At 41.9% G+C, this 22,309-nt stretch overlaps 1 protein-coding gene across 1 annotated transcript in view; it reads right to left on the bottom strand.

Moving 5' to 3' along the window:
* Positions 1-260: 260 nt before the first annotated feature.
* LOC145522481 (uncharacterized) overlaps positions 261-22,309 on the bottom strand; it is a 55,409-nt gene continuing 33,360 nt past the window's right edge. Inside the window, exons 7-8 of the mRNA XM_081531171.1 lie at positions 10,468-10,584; positions 261-814 (exon numbers count right to left, since the gene is read on the bottom strand). The gene's annotated coding sequence lies outside the window, so the exon portion shown is untranslated. The remainder of the gene's footprint in view (positions 815-10,467; positions 10,585-22,309) is intronic.

Raw genomic sequence — 22,309 nt, 5'->3', positions numbered from 1 at the left:
TGTCTGGGAGGGTTAATGTTTCTGACCTTAAAGAAACTGCCGAGGAGACGGGGCTGAGAGCAGGACAACAAGACCGTCTGAAGACCTGTTGTGACAGCAACTGACCATTTAGAAGCTTTACAATCAGAAGGAAAATGAGCTTGAGAAGAAATATGAAACAGCGACAAATCACCATGCCACACAATGAGCCCTCCAGTTTCTATGAAAGATGAAAACTCTCTGTCATTTGAAAAGGCAGAAAAAAATAAACATTCTAATGATGAAAATTCTTAAGATTTTTTATTGTGAGAAACAGGGATGAAAATGGCATCGAAGTTATTTTTAAAAGGTCACAATCTTCGAAGAGCTGTGGCTTGCAACAATAGCAAAAAAAAAACCTGGTTTAAGTTTATTTACTTGCGTAAGACTTAGTAAAGTGATTTCAAGCACATACTTTTATTTTCTTAGGACATACTTTTCAAAAGTAGAAAGAATATGTGTTGGGCTGCACCCCATGGGCCTGCAAGGACTGCACTTGCCCAGCTTTAAGACAGAAGAAAGAGGGAAATTGCCTGGTGGTCCAGTGGTTGGGACTCTGAGCTTCCAATGATGGGGTTCAGGTTCAATTCCTGGTCAGGGAACTAAAGATCCCACATGCCATGCAGCATGGCCAAAATGGTTTTTAAAGAGAGAGAAAGAGCCTCAACTCAGTGACAAAGATGTCAGTGGTTTCATGGATGAGAGAGTTTGCACATCTGAAGCAGGGTCCTGGACCTGTAGCAAGTCTTCACCATGTGCAGCTGACAGCTTGCAGGACACAGCAGCAGGCCTCGTCCTGGGGGAAGAGGAGATTGTCCATGGGCTCACTGGTTACCTGGGAAACCACCAATCCTTTGATAAGAAAAATTTCTAGTTAGAGCCTGGGGCAAGTATGTAGGAAGGTCAGTCAGGTGAATATGGTGTAGGTGAAGCAAGCAGCACTGGTCAGGCAGGGCATGTACATTTCTTGGTGCTACCTAGAGCTGTTGTGAGAATCAATTAAATTGACAAAATAAAACAAAACAGAAGCGGTAGCTAGGTCAAAATATCTCTGTGCTATGAATCGCAAAGAGTTGGACACAACTTTGTGACCGAACAACATGAATAAAAGAAGAGAGATGAAAATATTTACTGCACGAGGGATTTCCCTGATGGTCCAGTGGTTAAGAACCTGCACTCCCAATGCAGAAGGCATGGGTTGGATCCCTGGGTGGAGATCTAAGATCCTGTATGCTCCATGGTGTGGCCTAAATAAATAAATAAAATAAAGTATTTAATATGTGAAAATGAAAAATGAGGTTGGAGTCTACCTAGCTCTGGGCTTTCCTAGAAGCTCAGCTGTAAAGAATCTGCCTGCCAATGCCAGAGACACAGGAGATCCCTGGGTTCGATCCCTGGGTAAGGAAGATCCCCTAGAGAAGGAGATGGCAACCCACTTCAGTATTCTTGCTGGGAAATCCCATGGACAGAGGAGCCTGGCGGGCTACAGTCCATGGAATTGCAAAGAGCCAGACACTACTTAGGGACTAAACAACTACCTATGCTAGAGTTTTGATATATTTGTTCTTCTTTTGCCAGGTTCAGTAAACATTTGTTGTTTTGGTGCATATGTTGGACATCCTTTAAGGGGAGAATATATTGGATATTTGTTGTAGTTGCTGTTGTTTTTATACAGTTCTACTCTGTGGTGACAGTAGCCTGAATTTTGCTTTGGGGAACCGCCCCTTCCCCACACTTTGAGCCCACATGCTTCAGGTGAATCTGAATCCACCATGGCTCCTGGAAAGAAGTATGTAACCCAGGCTAAGCTGATCAGCACACCTATGTCCCCTGACAACAGTAATTGATTCAGAGAAGAACACATGAATCAAATGAGACCAATCAGGGCATAAAAGATTCAATACCAAGAAATTGAGCCTATTGGTGGGTTACCTGGACCTATTTTTTCTCTTTAGGTATGAGTAAGAATAGAGGTACTGTTATAATACGTTCCTGGCAGAGAATGCAAAATGTTACAACCTTACAGAAAATTCAGCAATATCTAAAGAGACTGACAATAGAAGCAATTAATAACTTGTGATTTTTTCCCCCTATAAAAGGTGTTATTGGGACCTTTAGTGAAATCTATAGCTTTTTTAGTGAAATATATAGTGAAATCAAGAAAACTTGAGTTTTTATATCAAGTTTAATATCTTGTTTTTAATCACTGTTTTTTGATAACTATATTGTGGTTGGTATTCTTGTTTTTAGATAATACACATTGATGTGTTTAGAGATAAAAAGTTATTACATCTATGACTCATTGCCTGTGGTTGAAAAAAAAATGACACTATACACATACACATGCAGATGGTAAATGTATAAAGTAGGGGACAGGAAAAGAATGAAAAAGCAAATGGGATAAGAAGTTAACTGGGGAACCTGATTAAGAGGGGAGGTATAGAAAGAAACATATTTAGTCCTTGTCATAGTTTCTGACTCTGAGCTTCTTTAGGAGGGTTTTGTGTTTGTGTGTGTGTGTGCATGCATGCTCAATTGTGTGCAACTCCTTGTAACCCCACGGACTGTAGCCCACCAGTCTCCTCTGTCCCTGGGATTTCCCAGGCAAGAACCCTGGAATGGGTTGCCATTTCCTCCTCCAGTGGTTCTGACCCAGGGATGGAACCCATGATTCTTGCATGTCCTGCATTAACAAGTGGATCCTTTACCACTGCACCACTTTTAACCCTTGGCGTTTCCTGAGTGATAGAAATGTCTTGTCATTCATAAGAAGCCCCTCTTGTGCACACCTGAGTACATTCTAATGAGTTGACTGAGGTTGGGCCCCAAGATAACTCCTGATGGAGCTGGTCACCAGAAAGGCAAAGGGATGAGAAGGCTGGAAATTTCAGCCACACTTACCGACCTCTGGGAAGGTGAGGAGATTGGCAATTAAGCTCTATAAGAACTCTTCAACAAGATTTGATCAGCTTCCTAGTTGGTGAAAGCTTCCACACACGAGGAGATGGTGCACCCCAGTTCCATGGGAAAAGAAACTCTTCCCCTCAGGACCCTTCCAGACCTTGCCCTATGTACCTCTTCATCTGGCTGTTCATCCGGAAATAAATATTTCTGGGCTCTGTGACGGAGAAGGCAATGGCAACCCACTCCAGTACTCTTGCCTGGAAAATCCCATGGACGGAGGAGCCTGGTAGGCTACAGTCCACGGGGTCACTAAGAGTCGGACATGACTGAGCGACTTCACTTTCACTTTTCCCTTTCATGCACTGGAGAAGGAAATGGCAACCCACTTCAGTATTCTTGCCTGGAGAATCCCAGGGACGGCGGAGCCTGGTGGGCTGCCGTCTATGGGGTCGCACAGAGTCGGACACGACTGAAGCGACTTAGCAGCAGCAGCAGCAGCAGAGCTCTGTGAGTCATTCTAGCAAGGTAACTGAACTTGAAAAAAGGGTTATGAGAATCTCCAGTTTATAGCCAGTTGGTCAGAAGCACCTGGAATTTCTGCTGGCATCTGAAAAGGCAGATGCAATCTCATAGGACTGAGCCCTACGGTTGTGGGATCTGACACTATCTTCAAGTAGTTAGTGTCAGAATCGAGTTAAATTGTCGGACACCCAGCTTGTATTGCAGAATTGCTTAATGTCTGGGGAAAAAACCACACACTCGGTGTCAGAAGTAAAGTGGAGTGCCTGAGTAGGGGAGTGAAGGACACAAACGAAGTGAGTTTTCATTTACAGGGCAGACACAGAAATAAGTCTTGCTATTCTTGTAACTCTTCTGTGAATCTGCAATTACGTCAAAATAAAGTTTACTCGAGCAAGTGCAGGAGAGGGAGGAGGAAATGCAACAGAGGAGGAAAAAGAAGAAAATTACTGTTGGCAGCCGCCTTAAAACCACACTGAGAAAGGCTGTCTCAGAATGGAATAGACCCAGAAGCAGCAGTGTGAGGTGGATTGAGGTTGTTCATTTTCATCCCCTCAGTTGTTCATTTTCATTCCTAAATGAACACTGAGATGACACACCAGAGTTCTAAGAAGCTACATGCTTTGCTGAAAAAAAGAAGAAGAAAGCGGAGGACATGGACAAAAGTTACTTAGAGAAATACAACCATAAAGAATTACATGGATGGGAACTTGCCTGGCAGTCCATTGGTTAAGACTGTACTCTTCCAATGCAGGGGATGCAGGTTTGATCCCTGGTCAGGGAACTAGGGGGCTACATGCCGCGTGGTGCAGCCAAAAAAAAAAAAATTACAGGGACAATTCAACGACAACAACAAAACCAAACTGATTTAAAAATGAATAAAGGACTTGCATAGATATTTATCCAAAGAAGACATACAAGTGGCCAACAGGTATATGAAAATATGCTGCACATTGTTAATAAATAGTGAAATGCACATAAAACCTCAATATCATCTCACAGCTATCAGGATGGCTATTATTTAAAAAAAAAACAAACAACAGAAGATAGTGTTAGTGAGCATGTGGAGAAATTGGAATTCTTCTGCACCGTTGGTGAGAAGGTAAAATGATGCAGCCACTGTGGAAAATAGTATGGCAGTTCCTTGAAAAATTAAGCTTAAGCATAAAATTACCATATAGTGCGACATATACCCAAAATAATTAAAACCAGGATCTCAAAGAGATATTTATATTCATAGAAGCATTATTTGCAATAGTAAGAAGGTGAAAGTGACCCAGATATCCACCGATGGATGAATGGATAAAGAAAATGTGATATAAATACACATACATGAAATATTATTCAGCCATAAAAGGGAAGGAAATTCTGACACGTGCTACAACATGGGTGAACTTTGAGAACATTATGCTAAGTGAAATAAGCCAATCACAAAAGGACAAATACTTTGTGGTTCCATTTACATAAGATTTCTAGTGTAGTGAAATTCACAGAAAGTGCGATAGAGAAATAAGGTGGTGGTTTCCAGGGACCAGTGGGGAGAGAAGAATGAGGAGTTATTGTTTAATAGATGCAGGTTTCAGTTTTGCATGATAAAGAGTTCTAAGCATGGATGGCATTAATGGTAGCACGACAGAGTCAGTAAACTTAATGACACTGAACTATACATCTAAAAATGGTTAAGGTGCTATACTTTATGTTATATATGTTTTACGATTAAAAAAAATAAAAAGTTACAAGGACAAAGAATTTGCCACAGGATAGACTGAACAACTTACATAGTTTAGCCAGAGAACAGCTAGAGTAAAGAAAAAAAAATTACTTAAAGGAAGCAAAAATGTATAAATCCTGAGGAAAGATAAAATTTACTGTAAAACTCTAAGCTAAATCTATGTAGAAAATATAGCAGAAAATATGCATATTAAATATAATACCCTATATGTGGCTTTCTCTATACACAAAGATACAAAATGACTATGTCAGCCTTGTAAGGAATTACAAATCCCACAAAATCTAGGACTTTAGTTCTCCACTAGATGTGAATTATTTAGAGTTAGGTTTGGTTATATGTGACAGAAAATAAATATGTAAATAATGGTGGCTTAAAAGAGAAAAAAAAAGAAAAAGAAAAGAAAGAAAATATAGTGGAGGGAGTCCCCTGGTGGTCCAGTGGCGAAGACACTAAACTTCTACTGCCAGGGGCCCTGGGTTCAATCCCTGGTCCAGGAACTAAGATCCACGTACCACACGGTGTGGCCAAAGAATAAAATGAAAAGAAAATATAGCAGAAAATCAATACACTACTATATATAAAATAAGGAACCAATAAGGACCTAATGTACAGCACAGGGAACGACACCCAATAATTTGTAGTAACCTAAAAGGGAAAAGAATCTGAAAAAAACAGGTACATGTATATGTATAACTGAATCACTTTTCTGTACACCTGAAACTAACACATCATTGTAAGTCAACTATGCTGCAATAAAAGCAAAAAAACAAAACAAAAAAGTATTACTAAATAGGGATTACTAGACATGGGCCCTGTCTTTATTCTAGAAATTCTAAGAAAGATTACCTGCCCCTGACATACTCTTCAAAGCTTCTCATGATGCCTTAAATGTCAGTCTTTAAGGACTGTAACTTTAGCTTAAAGTTTTTCCCTCTGTCCTAACCACGAGGTAAGTTCCAGAACTATAGTATAAAAGCTTAGTCAATGTTTTCCACCAATTCTTCAAAACAACACATCCAAATACATTATCTTATTTTCCTCAGACTTCACTCCTTTAGATATTACCATTTCCGCCAATCCCTCACTATTCCCTCTAAAGTGTGTGTTAGCCGCTCAGTCGTGACTGACTCTGTTGTGACCCCATGGACTATATATAGCCCCCTAGACGCCTCTGTCCATGGAATTCTCCAGGCAAGAATGCTGGAGTGCATTGCCATTTCCTTCTCCAGGGGCTCTTCCCTATCCAGTAATCAAACCTGGGTCGCCTGCATTGCAGACAGATTCTTTACCATTTGAGTCACTAGGGAAGCCCACATCCCACAGTAATTTTTCCTCCTCCATCCCTCTTGCCCTTATATCCACTTGGCGATCTGGTCCTGGCATTTTCCTTCCCAGTCGCGTTCCTCTCTTCTGCCCATCCCCATTGTTGCTACCCTTTGGCTATTTATTCCTTGATTGCTGTGACAGAGGCCCAGCTAGCTATCCCCCTCAACTTCCCCCCCATCCCATAGTAGAAAGACTGGACACAGGCTACAGCACCAGGAAAGCAGGTGAGAAAGAAGAAGGGAGAGAGGGAAGGAAGCAATACTGGAAAAATTTCAAAAACTTGAAAATAAAATCAAAGGATGCATCATGAGAAAAATATAAAAGAAACCTTCCTTAACAAATTCTATTACTTGAACACAATCCTTGTACATATATTTTGCACATTTTTTTCCCCAAATTTCCAAAAGATAGTCATGTATACTTTCTAGTAGTCTAGCCTGACCCTAGTCTATAAATTACTGTAATTGAAGAAAGTCTCTAAGAATCAATCTTAATGTAATAACATAGTGTATTGAATCTGAGATTTTTCTCAGTCAAAAAATTTTCTCCAAGAATAACCAGCCTTTAGGAGACAGGGTGTCTTACAAGGTTATTATATAAAGATTATTGTTTAGTAATAATTTTACAGGTTCTGATCTAAATGTGTTTTCTATATCACTGGACTTAGGTAAAACTTGAGGGAAAGAGAATTTCAGCTCAGTATAAGAAAGACATCAATAGCAAGATTGTTGGGAGTTCCATGGTGGCCTAGAGGGTAGGATTCTGGGCTTTCGCTGCTGTAACCCAGGTTCAATCCTTGGTTGGCAAACTGAGGTCCCGCAAGGCACAGTGTGGACAAATCAATAAAATAAAATACAAAAAAGCCAAAACAGCTACAACAATAGTGTTGACAACAGGATGGAAACTTTCAGAGGAAAGTAAGCTGGAGAGGATGAGCATTTGTCAGGAAATTGCCAGACTGACTTAAACATCCAGGTCTTAGTTGTGACATGCAGGATATTTCAGTTGTGGCATGAGGGATCTAGTTCCCTGACCAGGGCTCGAACCCTGGCCCCCTGCATTGGGAGCACAGAGCCTTAGTCACTGGACCTCAAGGGAAGTCCCTATGTAGCTATAGTCTTAATAGTGAATATATTTACCATATTTGTAACCCAAGTATATATTTGGAGAAACCAGTTTGAGAAACATTGTGTTAGAAGCTATCTAAAACCCTGAGATTTAACAACTAGCTGGAGTATCTGACTTAGGCTCAATTAACTCCTAAAGAAAATTCTTAGGAAAAAAAAATTGAAGGCCAGGTTTGGGAGGAGTCAGGGAAGGTGTTCTATCAGTGCAAGGACAGAACCTGTGGCTTTTAAAAGCCGTTTCACCAGGACCTGGACTAGGGCCTAGCATAGTAGGCAGTTAATAGATACTCATTAAGAAGGAATGAAGGAAGAAAGGAAGGGAGGGAGGGAGGGAGAAAGAGGAAGACAGACATTTTGTTTATCATAATTAGATCCTTTGCCTGCATTTGTGGATTAGCAAGCCATATAAAGAACCTATAAAAAGCCATTTTTGAAATAATCAAGAAAATTTGCATAAGATTTGGGTATTGCATGTTATTAATTTACTGAAATTCTTATTAATATTAGTGTATTTCTGTGTGTGTGGTGCTCACTCGCTCTTTGAGACCCCACGGACTGTAGGCCACCAGACTCCTCTGTCCATGGAATTTTCCAAGCAAGAATACAGAGCTGCTTTTTCCTACTCCAGGGGATATTCTTGACCCAGAGATCAAAGTCGAGTCTCTTGCATCTCCTGCATTGGCAGGTGGATTCTTTATCACCGCACCACCTGGGAAGCCCCATGTTAGGGATACATTGTGCTATTCTTCCCATTTACTATGACTTTTGCTGGGTGCAATCATGGCATAGTGATTTATGAGTGATTTTAAAGGCCTTTCCAGTGAGAGATGTATACTGAAGAATTTATAGGCGAAATTTTAGGATGTCTCAAGGAACAGATGAAACAAAATTGACAGTTGCTAATTGTTAAATATGAGTGGTTTGTACAGGGATTTTATTATGGTAGGTGTGTGCTCAATCGCGGACTGCAACCTTCCAGGCTCCTTCTGTCTGTGGGATTCTCCAGACAAGAACACTGTAGTGGGTTGCCAGGCCCTCCTCCAGGGGATCTTCCTGACCCAGGAATAGAACCCAAAGTCTCCTGAGTCTCCTGCATTGGCAGGTGGATTCTTTACCACTGAACAACCTGGGAAACCTCATGTTATAGTGTACATTATACTATTCTTTCCATTTCCCTGTATGTAACAAAAGGTAAACTGCCCTTTTCCTGAGAGCAACAAGTCTTCCTACCTGGAGGCTTGTGTATGTAATGAATTAAGTTTGCTCCTTTGTATCCAGCATGAGACTAGTTATGTAGCACCCTGGGAGAGCTGGGTGCTACAAAATACTCAAAATACTCAAAAGTATTTCTTTGTGGTTTCTGTGGTTCCTCTTCCTTGGCTGAAAGTTTTGAAAGTCTAAGCCAGAGCAGGACATCCCATTAAGGAACAGGAAGGCACAGTCAGGATTTACCTAGTCTTTCTTTGCCTCAGTTCACACAGATGTGAAAATGGAGATAATAAAACTACCCACTTCATAAGGAGTTGGGATGAACTGCCTGCCCTTCTTGTTGCCCTGGACAATTGATTTTGTACTTCCTGAGCGTGATGGTTTCTGCTCAAGGCCACAACAGGCGATGAGGCAAGAGGAAGCGTTGGAAGCAGTGATTATGTGCACACTTCTTTGGAGTCTGCCCATACATCCCTATTTCTCTCCTTAGCCTCCCAGGATGAAGCCTCACTTCATCTTCCCTTCTCTCCGTCCCTAAAACAGTGTCATTCTAGATTTCCCAACAGTGACTCAGGAGCCGAAAGGCAGGATTTTTAGTGGGAGATGTTGGGCCTGGCAGCCCACAGGCATCTGATTTTCTATCCTGATGCCATGACTCTTTGGCCATGTGATTTTGGGTAATTACCTAACCTCTCTTGGCATCAAGCTACTGTGAAACAAAGATAGTATCGCCCCACATGCAGATGGGAAGACTGAAGAATTGTAGATAAGGGGCCTGGTGGACCACATGGTATACAGCAGATGCTCAATAAGTTAGTGATGAAGGCAGCAAGAGTCTCTCATTGCTGTCTCCCCCACATTTCCCACCATGCCCACTCGGACCTCACTGGGCCATTTGCACCTTGGATTTTTGATGCTGATATCTGGTTTCTGGCAGAGCTTCCCATGTGGCGCTAGTGGTAAAGAACCTGTCTGCCAAAAGAGGATACATAAGACATGCTGGTTGGATCCCTGGGTCAGGAAGATCCCCTGCAGGAGGGCAAGGCAACCCACTCCAGTATTCTTGCCTGGAGAATCCCATGGACAGAGGGGTCGCAGAGTCGGATATGATGGAAGTGACAGCACGCACACAAGGTAAGATCAGGGCAGAGAAGACTCGGGAAGGGTTGGTAGGCTGCTCAAAAGACTTCCTCCATAAGGGCTGATGGTGGGGTTTTCAGTGAGGCAGGTGAGAAGGAGAATGCTTGCAAGGGAGACAAGGGGATTTTCTGGAGCAAATGGTAGGGGAAAGGAAGAGAGAGGAACATGTGGAAAATCGCTCTGAGGATCACAATGGAAAACCAGACTTACCTGTGAATATGAATATCTCTTATAAATAAAGTGAGATAGTGCTTACTATGTGCCAAATATTCTAGGTGCTTTACATATGATAACTCATGTAAACCTCCCAGCAACCTGTGAGTTATGCATAATATTATCATCTCCATTTTACATGTGAGTGAAATGAGGTGAAGAGTATTTAAATAACTTGCTTAAGGTACCCCAGCTGGTAAGTGATGTGGCAAATATTGTTACTGTTCCCTATCTGCCCTCCAGATTCCATCCCAGATGTCTTTAGTGGCCCATACCAACCTGTAACTGTGCAGGGAAGGGAATTTGGAGAAGTATAGTTCCCAGGTGCCTCAGTGGTAAAGAATCTGCCTGCCAATGCAGGAGATGCAGGTTCAATCCTCGGGTTGGGAAGATCCCCTAGAGGAGGAAATGAAGCTAATTTTTATAGGATCTTAATTACACAATGATTATGTTCCAAATATATATGCCAATATATATTCTTTAAGTCTCAGTGTCTTTTGAATATGCCATAATTATATGAAATAGCATAAATGACAGTGTAATATGATCTACAATACTAATCTCCAGGGTAGGTGTAAGCACAGAGTTGCTTTTATTGAAATACTCTAACAATTAGAGGCAGCATTGCCTAGGTGAGTGGTTGTCATAATTTGGGCTGTGGCAGAATTCCCTGCTGTGTGTGGTTAGTTGCTCAGTTGTGTCTGACTCTTTGCGACCCCATGGGCTGCAGCCTGCCAGGCTCCTCTGTCCATGGGATTCTCCAGGCAAGAATACTGGAGTGGGTTGCCATTTCCTTCTCTAGGGGATCTTCCTGACTCAGGGATTGAACCAGAGTCTCCTGAATTGCAGGCAGATTCTTTTACCTCAGGGCTGATTAATACCCTGCTGGCTCCCATCCTTGGAATTTCTGATTCAAAAGTTCTCGGGTAGGGAGGGCCTGGAAACTTGCAGGTCTATTGGGTTTCCAGGTAATGATGGTGCTCCTGGTCTAGGGGGCCACACTTTGAGAACCACTGACCTTGTGGTTAGGATCACATCCTTCTAGGTGAGACATCATGAGCTGGACTCCCAACTCATCATCAATTTGTTATTTGACCTTGAGCAAATTCTCAATATCCTCAAGCCTCAGTTTCTTTATATGTAAATGAGGATAATAATGACACAATCTTTGGGAGTTACACTGAGAATTATATAAATTAATCCCCATAATGTATAGATACTTTATGCATCTATAAAGTACTTTATCCACATAAAATATGGATACAGCACACAGTAAATACCCAGATGTTTGCTATTATTTTAATTCAGAATGTTTTGTGCATCAATGATTACATAGCAAATGCATATTATAAAATATTCCAGATCTGCAGATCTTTTAGACTATGTCTAGAAGAAATGGAAGTTTTTTAATGTAATTTCTAAGTAATCGGTTGTGATCTTGTCATGTCTCTTCCTATTTGTCCCTTCGTTTTTCTCTAATGACCAGGAAGTTTGGAAAAACCAAGCAAATGCATTTAGGAAAAAAGATAGAAATACAGCAAGGGCCAGGTCTTTCACAAAATTTAATTTCATTAGCATTACAACAAAGTTTGAGTTTAATTTCCTAGTTGAACAGAAGGTGGCAGCACCATACAGGATTTGGCAGAAGAGTTTCTCAGAGCTGCCTCCCCCAAAACCCCTGCCTGAGGCTGTCTTCTTGCACTTTGAACTCCATTTCCTGGATCTCAGGCCTTTTCTTATTCTTGTTTAGGTTTTAGACCATCAGTGGATCGAGCCTCATTCTGGCTGGGGACTCCAGGGTCAATTCACAGGTTAGAAAAACGGAGTTTCACCTTAGCCGCGAGACTAAACTGATTTGTAACTCAAAAAAAGGTCCCTGTGTGCCTCTGAGCCTCAGTTTCCCCTGTGTAAAACAAATTCAGTTCAGTCGCTCAGTCATGTCTAACTCTTTGCGATCCCATGGACGGCAGCACGCCAGGCCTCCCTGTTCATCACCAACTGCAGGAGTTTACTCAAACTCAAGTCCATTGAGTTGGTGACGCAATCCAACCATCTCATCCTCTGTCATCCCCTTCTCCTCCCGCCTTCAATCTTTCCCAGCATCAGGGTCTTTTCCAATGAGTCCGCTCTTTGCATCAGGTGGCCAAAGTATTGGAGTTTCAGCTTCAGCATCAGTCCTTCCAATGAATATTCAGGACTGATCTCCTTTAGGATGGGCTGGTTGGATCTCCTTGCAGTCCAAGGGACTCTCAAGAGTCTTCGCCAACACCACAGTTGAAAGGCATCAATTCTTTGGTGCTCAGCTTTCTTTATAGTCCGACTCTCACATCCATACATGACTACTGGAAAAACCATAAGTTTGACTAAACGGACCTTTGTTAGCAAAGTAATGTCTTTTTAATATTGAAATGTAAAACTTTGTGTATAAAGCAAACCAGGATGTATCAGGAGAGTCTGGAAAGTCGTGTCAGTTTTTCACACCAAACGGATAACGGCAATGAAATTGCATTGCCTCAGAAGACTTTTCCAGGGACCACCTGTCCACTCTCTTCTGCCTTTAGGGTTACTTCGGTGGAGCCTGTCGTTTTGGGGAAATGTTTTTGTTTAACTGACGCCATAAGGGTTTCGTTGAACTGAAACTTCTTTTGGCGAAGGATGTTCCGGCGCCCTCTGGTGACGAATCCCAAGTAATGCACGATTCGCCTCACAACGCCTTGCTTTCTATCCCTGTCACCAAATAATCCAGTTTTTGCCTTTTGAGTCCTATGTTAGCCTGCTTCTGGATTATTATTTTTACTGCTAACTCTATGAAACCCCCCACATAGCGGTTATGAGATTCAGTATTGGAAATATGGACTCCAGGCAAACTTAGAGCGGAAGCACGAATAAACTAACTTGGTAGGACTGCCAACTCTTCGATGTTGGCTCATTTCACAGGAAAAGCAGACGCCTTCGGAGAGATGGTTGTCAGTCCCAGTGCGGAGAGGGAGTGTCGGTGAGCTTCATATTTTCTATGCTTGCGATCCGGATAGCTGGCTCCCTGGAATCTCTGCGCCCTTTCCTCTACCTCCCATTTCCAAGGCTGACCCTGTATGACTTGGTGACCACTCTTAGGACCCTGACATCTATCCTAGCGCTCCTAGTGAGTGAGGGGCCAGACCTGATCCTTCTGCCTGGAAATGTTGCTAGAAATACCAATGTTTCTCCAGGAACCAGCTGCATCAGAATCTTCTAGGATGCTGCTTACATCCAGACTCCTTTACTGAACACTGGACTTGCTGCAATAGAATCTCTGAAGGTAGAGATGAGAATTATGCATTTTAGCCAGATCCCTAAGTGATTGTGAGGCAAGCCAAGGTTTAGAAATTGCTTCATATACTTGTGACTTCATAGACATGATGATGATGATAACTGCTGTCTACATAACAAGTGTCTGTGTTTCTGCTGCCACTTCCCCACTCCACTGCCATGACTATCAGTGATGTGAGCACCAGCCAGGGTACATAAGCATGAACCATCTGGCTTTCATCCCTGGAAACACATCATAGAATATGTTTTTCAGCCCTTTCCTGGGGCTTCTTTTTTCATTCATCAGGCTAGTGTTTCTGAGCAAGACTCTTCCCTGAGAAGCCTTAAATTATACCCCTAACACTAAAGTTAAAATGTCAAGGATTAAAAAATCTAATTTCTGTGTGGTACATATAAACACTGGAATACTACTCAACCATGAAAACAAAATAATGCCATTTGCAGCAACATGGGTGCAACTAGAGATTAGCATACTAAGTGAAGTCAGAAAGAGAAAGACAAATACTATATGGTACCACTTATATGTGGAATCTAAAATATGGCACAAATGAACTTATCTGTGAAACAGAAAAAAACTCACAGACATAGAAAACAGACTTGTGGTTGCCAAGGGGGAAGGGGAGTGGGAGAGAGATAGCTTGAGAGTTTGGGATTAGCAGATACAAATTATTATATATAGAATGGATAAACTACAAGGTCCCTACTGTATAGCACAGGGAGCTATATTCAATATCCTGTAATAAATCATAATAGAAAAGAGTACGAAAAAGAATGTGTGTATATATATATATATACAAACTGAACCACTGTACAGTAATTAGCATGACTTGTAAATGACATTAGCATGAACTTGTAAATCAACTTCAATAAAATAAATTTTTAAATAAATAAAGGCTACCTACCAAAACAGTTGTGTGGTGGGTAGCTTTGCCCAGCTGAAGCACCTTTTATTTCTGTTGGTCTGTCTGTCTGTGGAGGGCATGGCATGCCATTGTGCCTTTGACATTAACAGGAATAAGTTGAAAGTGAGCACCTGCTGTTTCTGTTAGGGGCATTAAATCCCCCCAAGGACTCAGTGTTAGTAAGGACAGTGAAGTGCAACTTGTTGCCCAGGGCAGGAATCACATACCCTCATACTCATTGAGGGGACATTGTCTTAGATGCTGACTTCTGAATCTGTCTTCCCTTGGATCTGTTTTCAGGTATATTTTTCATCTGAGTACCCAAGTGCTTCCTCACCCAGCAAGGCCCAGAAAAGAGATGAAGCACAAAAGAGCCTAGGAGGTCACTAACACTGGTCACTAGTGTTACTAGTGTGGACACTAGTCTCAGACTCTGTGCAGTGCTGTCCGATGTAGTAATACAAGCCACATCTGGCCACTGAGCACTTGAAATGTGGCTGATGAAGAATGTGCTATAAGTGTGAAACACACACCAGCCTCTGGACACATAGCACGAAGATAAAATATCCCATAGATAGATAGGTAGCATGTTGAAATGATAATATTCTGGATATATTGGGTTAAATAAAAAGTATTATTAAAATTAATTTTATTTGTTTATTTGTCATTTTCAAATTTGATTACATGGCAATTTAAAATTATATAACATGGTTTAGATGCTACTGGTCTGGACCTGTGGTGTTTACCTGATGGTTTCCACTACTTCTAACCAGGCTTCCCTGGTGGCTCAGTCAGTAAAGAATCCCCCTTAAATGCAGGAGACCACCTGCAATGCAGAAGATACGGGTTCAATCCCTGGGTTGGTAGGATCCCCTGGAGAAGGAAATGGCAACTCACTCCAGTATTCTTGCCTAATAAATCCTATGGATAGAAGAGCTGGCGGACTACAGTCCATTCGATCACAAGAGTTGAACACAACTTAGTGATTAAACCACTACCACTGTTTTTAACCTTTTGGGGCTTAACCACTTCCCTAACATGATCTTTCTGGTTCCTCCTAGTTCTTTCCCTCCTCGTCAGTCTTATCCTGTTGCCCATGGAGCTGTGTGATACATTACAGCTCATGCCAGAAAGTCTTCCTGGGGTGCCCCAGTTTGCCCACTCCATTGCTACATGATTCTAGTGGTTAGAAGATTCTTTTTTATGCATAAACCAAAATAGGCTTCCCTGGGACAGCTTTCTATGGAAGAAATGAGTCATGGTTAATGATCATAAAGTAATACATGTAAGCCATTTATTTAATCAATTCCTTATTGCTAGTTATTTAGTCTATTTTCAGGTTTCTAAATTTTGTATTATGATAATCATCCTTATGTTTAAATCTTTGTACTCATGTTAAATCATTTCCTTTGGATCAGTTCTTACTAATATAATCTTTTAAGCTTTTGATGCCATTCTGTATTACATGAACAACATTAGGCATTATAATTTAAAAATTTTTTATAATTCTTATAAAATGGTAATTTTGTTAAAAAAATTGCATTAAAATTTTACATGGCTTAAAGGAAGTTTAAAATGATAATTACTAAATGGTAAGAACTACAGCGGTGGGATAGGGGACAGAGGGAGATTTGAGAGGGAGGGGATATATGTTTACACACAGCTGATGCACTTTGTTGTACAGCAGAAAATAACACAACATTGTAAAGCAATTATACTCCAAGAAATAAATTAATGAAAAAAAGGACTTAATTTCATCTCAAGTTCCCTTTCTGTTGATGTGCTGTGCTGGGTGCTAAGTCGCTTCAGTGGTGTCTGACTCTTTGCGGCCCTATGGACTGTAGCCCTCCACTCTCCTTTGTCCAGGGGATTCTCCAGGCAAGAATACTGGAGTGGGTTGCCATGCCCTCATCCAGGGGACCTTCCCGAGAGGGAACAAACCTGTGTCTCATTATGTCTCTTGTATTAGCAGGAGGGTTCTTTACCACTAGCACCACCTGGGAAGCTTCTTTCTGTTGATAGCAGAAGTTAAATAGAATTCAAATGCCAGTTCTGACCTGTGTGTTTTCTTCTAGAGGTGATTTATGCATTTCTATACAAAAGTACCATAAAATGCACCCTTTTCTATGCTTTTCATTTTCACATTTATACTTTTTTTTTAAAAAAGAAAATTCTAGGCTGTCTTAAAAAAAAGTCCTCCTTAACAAATGTCACTTATTACCTTAGTCTTGTAATAAACACAGGAATCCACTTTAAGCAGCGATTTATTTTCCTCCTTCTTTTCTTTTTCTTTTTACTTTTCTTTCCACTTGCCTTTGCTTCAGATGGAAGAGTAAGCAGTCAGATCCTGAGTATTCTGGGACCCACGAGGGACAAGTTTGCCTACCCTTGTGTCTTGTGAGCTGGAAAAAGTGGGTACTAAGCCCCTGGGCCAGGCTGCAGAATCTCTCCTCTAAGACCTGCTGGTGGAGGCAAGAAGTGAGAAATGACTGACTTATTATTATTATAAGAGGTCTCAACCTCTCTTCCTCAGGTTTATTTCTTTATTTTATTCCTCTATTCCAACAAAGGTCCATCTAGTCAAGGCTACGGTTTTTCCAGTAGTCACGTATGGTTGTGAGAGTTGGACTACAAAGAAAGCTGAGCACCGAAGAATTGATGTTTTTGAACTGTGGTGTTGAAGAAGACTCTCGAGAGTCCCTTAGACTGCAAGGAGATCCAACTAGTCCATCCTAAAGGAGATCAGTCCTGGGTGTTCATTGGAAAGACTGATGTTGAAGCTGAAACTCCAATACTTTGGCCACCTCATGCGAAGAGCTGACTCAGTTGAAAAGACCCTGATGCTGGGAAAGATTGAAGGCGGGAGGAGAAGGGGCCAACAGAGGATGAGATGGTTGGATGGCATCACCGACTCAATGGACGTGGGTTTGGGTGGGCTCCGGGAGTTGGTGATGGACAGGGAGGCCTGGCGTGCTGTGGTCGGACACGACTGAGCGACTGAACTGAACTGAACTGATTTCAATTTAACAATGTTTTGCATAAAGTTGACTTTATATAAATATGTATTGAATGAATAAACGGAATGAATGAATGAATGAAATGTATCTATCAGTGGGTGACTGTTTACCCTGGAAATATCTGGTTAGGCTTGTTACGGCAATACCAAAGATTTTCCTCTGTGTGACTCACCCATACAGATGGTGAGTCACATACAGATGGTGAGTCACATAATGATCCATATGTCACTCACCATAAATGATCAGTGACAGGGTAGCACACATACTACTGGGATATCACAGAATTATATAGTGTTAGACCTGGAAAGGGCCCTTGAGCTTTTCATGTCCCAAGGTTCCCAACTGGTGAATACCACCAGAATTTAGCTGACAGATGTATTTATTTAGCTTGCATAGTCTCACTGCTGACTTTTACTTATTTTTTATTTATTTTTTACTTTTACTTATTAATTTTTAAATTTTATTTATTTTAGGCTGAGCCACTTGGCTTATGAGATCTTAGTTCCCTGACCAGGGATTGAACCCAGACCTTGGAAGTGAAAGCACAGAGCCTAAACCACTGGGTCCCCAGGCAACTCCCTACCTTTAGAGTGGTTACCAATGTATACATATTGGGAGATTCATACAGTGTTTGGAGCTTTTTTAAACTGGAAATTTTGGCACCACTAGGTCCATAGCAACATACAACAGCCTGGGCTGAGTAGCTGCTGCCCTCTTTTATTCAACCAATAGTGGATTTTCGTTCACTTGTCAAATGATTGCTATATATTTAAGGCAACTTGCTCATTTTTCTGTTTTATCTATGACTTAGTGAAGTTTTCTTGCTATGAATCCAGACTTGCTGATTGATTCTTGGAAGCACATTCAAGTATAGCTTGGGTCTATCCCCTATCTTAAAATTCTTTTTTTTTGGCCACCCCTTGCAGCATGTGTGATCTCAGTTTCCCAATGGGGAATGGAACCCACGATTGCTGCATTGGAAACCCAGATAACCACTGAACCACCAGAAAGTCTCTGCCCTCTTTTAGATGGGATGTGTTCTATCCATCGGTGGAGCCCCAACCACACACAGCACACCTGAGAGATACACAGGACTTTTCTGGCCTTTTGGATATTGTATTTGTGATGCCAAATCTAGTCTGATGCCAATGTAGTTAACGAAACTGAGGCCCACTGAATTTACCTCCCTGAATATTTTGCTTGATCTTCCCCACACCATCTTCCATCTATTGCCAGAGTAAGCTCTGGAAAATATAAATTTGCCTAGGTCACACCCCTGCTTAAAATATTCCAGTGGCTCTACTAGACCCGCTTCCCTGGTGGCTCAGACGGTAAAGCGTCTGTCTGTTGTGCGGGAGACCCGGGTTCGATCCCTGGGTTGGGAAGATCCCCTTGGAGAAGGAAATGGCAACCCACTCCAGTACTCTTGCCCGGAAAATTCCATGGACTGAGGAGCCTGGTAGGCTACAGTCCATGGGGTCGCAAAGAGTCGGACTTGACTGAATGATTTCACTTTTCAACTAGACCTAAAGATCCTAACCTTCTTATCGTGGTTTATGAGACCTTTCAGTGCCAAGCCTGCCTGACCAATCTGCCTCACCAGCCACACCAGGTAACTTCACGTTTCTCTACTCTGCCCTTTCCTCTTTGCCCTAAGGTCTCCATTCCTGCTGTTCCCTTTTCCTAGAAGGTTCTTCCCCATCTCTTTGTCTGACACTTTCTTATGTGCTTAGGTCAGACGCCCGTGATTCTCCCCTGTGAACCCTTCCACTTCACTTTATCATCTCCGCCGTGGGACACAGTTCACAGTCCACTTTACAGTCCCTGGAACAGTTTAGTATGATTTCTCCGCTAGACTGTATTTTTCTTGTGGATGGGAACCACAAATCACTCTCTCTCTCTCTCTTTTTTTTTAGGCCGCAGTGTGTGGCATCTTAATTCCCCAATTAAGGATCAAACCCATGCACTCTGAGTTGGAAGTGTGGAGTCTTAACCGCTGGACTGCCAGGAAAGTCCCACAAATCATTCATTTTTATCCTCATTATTTATTCCAGTGCTCAATAAATGTTGAATGAATGAATGACAGCCTTGCTCCGTGTGACTTATTTAGTAAGATAGCCATGAGAAACTATGGTCTGCCCGATTCCCTGTAGGGTTATGATCAAGGATGCTTTGCAAACTAGATAGAGCATAGGGACAAGCTTCACTCTTTCCATATTACCAGACTGTCTCAGGAACCTTAGTCTTCAGTATTTGTTGATTTTATTCCTGCTCTTTCTTCTACACAAATTGTATAAGTATTTTTGACTTCAGTGTCTCACTTTAAAAATTGACTCCCAAGTCCCTGGCAGTCCAGTGGTTAGGACTCCATGCTCTCACTGCCAGGTCCTGGGTTCGATTTCTGGTCTGGGAGCTAAGATACCACAGGCTGCTCAGCATGGTCAGGGGGAAAAAATGATCCCCAAATCTCTATTTGCCTCCAGATAATTAATATAAATCAATCATTGAAATTCTATACTCCTTGCTAGTGGGTTCATAAAGGGGTTTGTGACCAAAACCTGGGTAGTGAGATGTGAGGACAATGATGCTGGATGAGAACAGATGTGTCCTGCGTCTATCATCAAGTCACTTTCATTTCAGAATTTGATGTTTAGACATACTGCAGATATCTTGCCACCAACCTGAAAATGAAGCCAGTATTAAGGATCACAGAAAGATGCAAAAAAACCTGAAATGAAGGTATCATTGAAGAGCTAAATCAGTCAACCCTGATTCTTGTTACAGTATGAAGGTTAATTGTTAATTGCTACATTAGATGATAAATTTCCTTTCTGTTAAGCCAGTTTAAGTCTTGTTTCTATACTTTAATTTGGAACCAAAACATGTTACCTGATATAGTTCTCCAGTTCCCACTATCATTCCTAAAATAACTACATATAATCCTCAACTTTTTAATCTCTTTGTTAGTCTATGAATAGCTTCATTAGATAGGTTTTGGATGATCTAAAATTGAGCAAAATAAAGGTGGAAGTGACAGGACCAGGAGTTCTTTAAGTATTTGTTTTCTTTGGATCATTTCTACACATTGTTGTTGTTCAGTCGCTAAGTCGTGTCTGACTTTTTGCGACCCCATGGACTGCAGCATGCCAGGCTTCCCTGTCCTTCACTATCTCCCAGAGTTTGTTCAAACTCATGTCCATTGAGTTGGTGATGTTCTAAACATGGCTATTAATTACTGATAATGCACATCTTAGAGGGGGCCACAAGTGAGCCTCATTCCATCATTCCCTACCGTGGGCCACACTTCTACCCAGGCTTCAGCCACAGTTTTTCCTTCCTAACGCCACCCAGATTTTGTTTATAATAATACCCATCCTCCCGATAGTCACAATACCCCCAGTTCTAAGAGTAGGCCTGATTCCTCCTCAGATAATCACATTGCCCCTTGTCAGTTATGAGTGAGCCCAAGACTGATTTTCAGCCAGGGATACATGACGAGAAGGCCATTAGGAGGCTTCTGGAAAAACTTCTCTCATTCATAAAAAAGATGTCATCCTTATTCCTCTTCTTTCCCTTTTGAGATGTGGATACTAGAATTAATGCTGCTGTTTTATTATGAGCTTGAGGACAAAGCCAACACTAAGGATTTCAGAAGAGAAAGCTGAAAAAACTGCTGGTCCTTGATGGCACATTGAGCTGTTAAACTGACCAATGCTGAAGCACTCCCTGTCTTAGCTGAAACTTTTAGTGGTGCGAGTTAATGCATTTTCTTATGTTTAAGCCAATTCTATTTAGACTTTCTGACACGTGTGCTAAGTCGTTTCAGTTGTGTCTGACTCTTTGCAATCCCATATACTGTAGCGTAGCCTGCCAAGCTCCTCTGTCCATGGGATTCTCTAGGCAAGAATACTGGAGTGGGTTGCCATGCCCTCCTGCAGGGGATCTTCCTGACCCAGGGATTGAGTCTGTGTCTCCTGAAGCTCCTGCATTGCAGAAGGATTCTTTACCCCTCAGCCACTGGGGAAGCCCAGACTTTCTGACATTTTCTCCTAAATCATTCATATGATACATCTACAAAATAGGGAAGGTGTCTTGCAGTTAGCCATTTATTACTTTCCTGATAGCCCTAAGTTATTTTTATATATCTTGCTTGCTGGTTGAAAATCAGCTTTTCATTAAGCATCTGACATGTGGGTGATATGATTTGAAAAGGACATTCCAGGAATCGGGTACTGTTCAGTTCTCCTTTCCAACAAAAATCAAATGGTACATACTTGTCTCAGCCAGGATAGGATAGGATGTGATTCAGCAACAAACCCTGTCTAATGACTTAGCATGCATTAGAGCCAAAGGTCTCCTCCATCTGGCCACCTCCACTTTTACAATTTGGGGATCCCTGAGTCACCAGGTCCAGTTAGTCTTCTGATGAGACCAAGTAAACTCTGTGGAGGAGTCATACAGGGAGGGCGAGGCTCTGGGACTACTCAAGAGGGAGAGAGGTGTCTCACCTTCTCAGAAATTCAACTGAGCATGGGCTTCCTACTGCCCCCACCCACCCCCACGCCCCCACTAAGGGGCCAGACATGAGAGTGAGGACATCTTGGACATTCCAGCCCCCACTGGCAGGTGACTGCAGCTTTATGGGAGACTACTCATGAGGACAACTTTCCAGGTGGCTCAGTGATAAATTATCCACCTACCAATGCAAAAGACACAGGAGACGGTGGGTCCATTGCCTGGGTTGGGAAGATCTTCTGAAGGAGGAAAGGGCAACCCGCTCCAGTATTCTTGCCTAGAAAATCCCATGGACAGAGGAGTCTGGCGAGTTACAGTCCACGGGGTCACAAAGAGTTGGACGTGACTGAGTGACTGAGCACACACATAGAGACAAAC

This window comes from Giraffa tippelskirchi, chromosome 10, assembly GCF_054371585.1.
Source record: "Giraffa tippelskirchi isolate mGirTip1 chromosome 10, T2T-mGirTip1v1.2.pri, whole genome shotgun sequence".
Taxonomy (NCBI): Eukaryota; Metazoa; Chordata; class Mammalia; order Artiodactyla; family Giraffidae; genus Giraffa; species Giraffa tippelskirchi.
The sequence above is the reverse complement of the archived record's forward strand: the minus strand, read 5'-3'. Positions and strand labels throughout refer to the sequence as shown.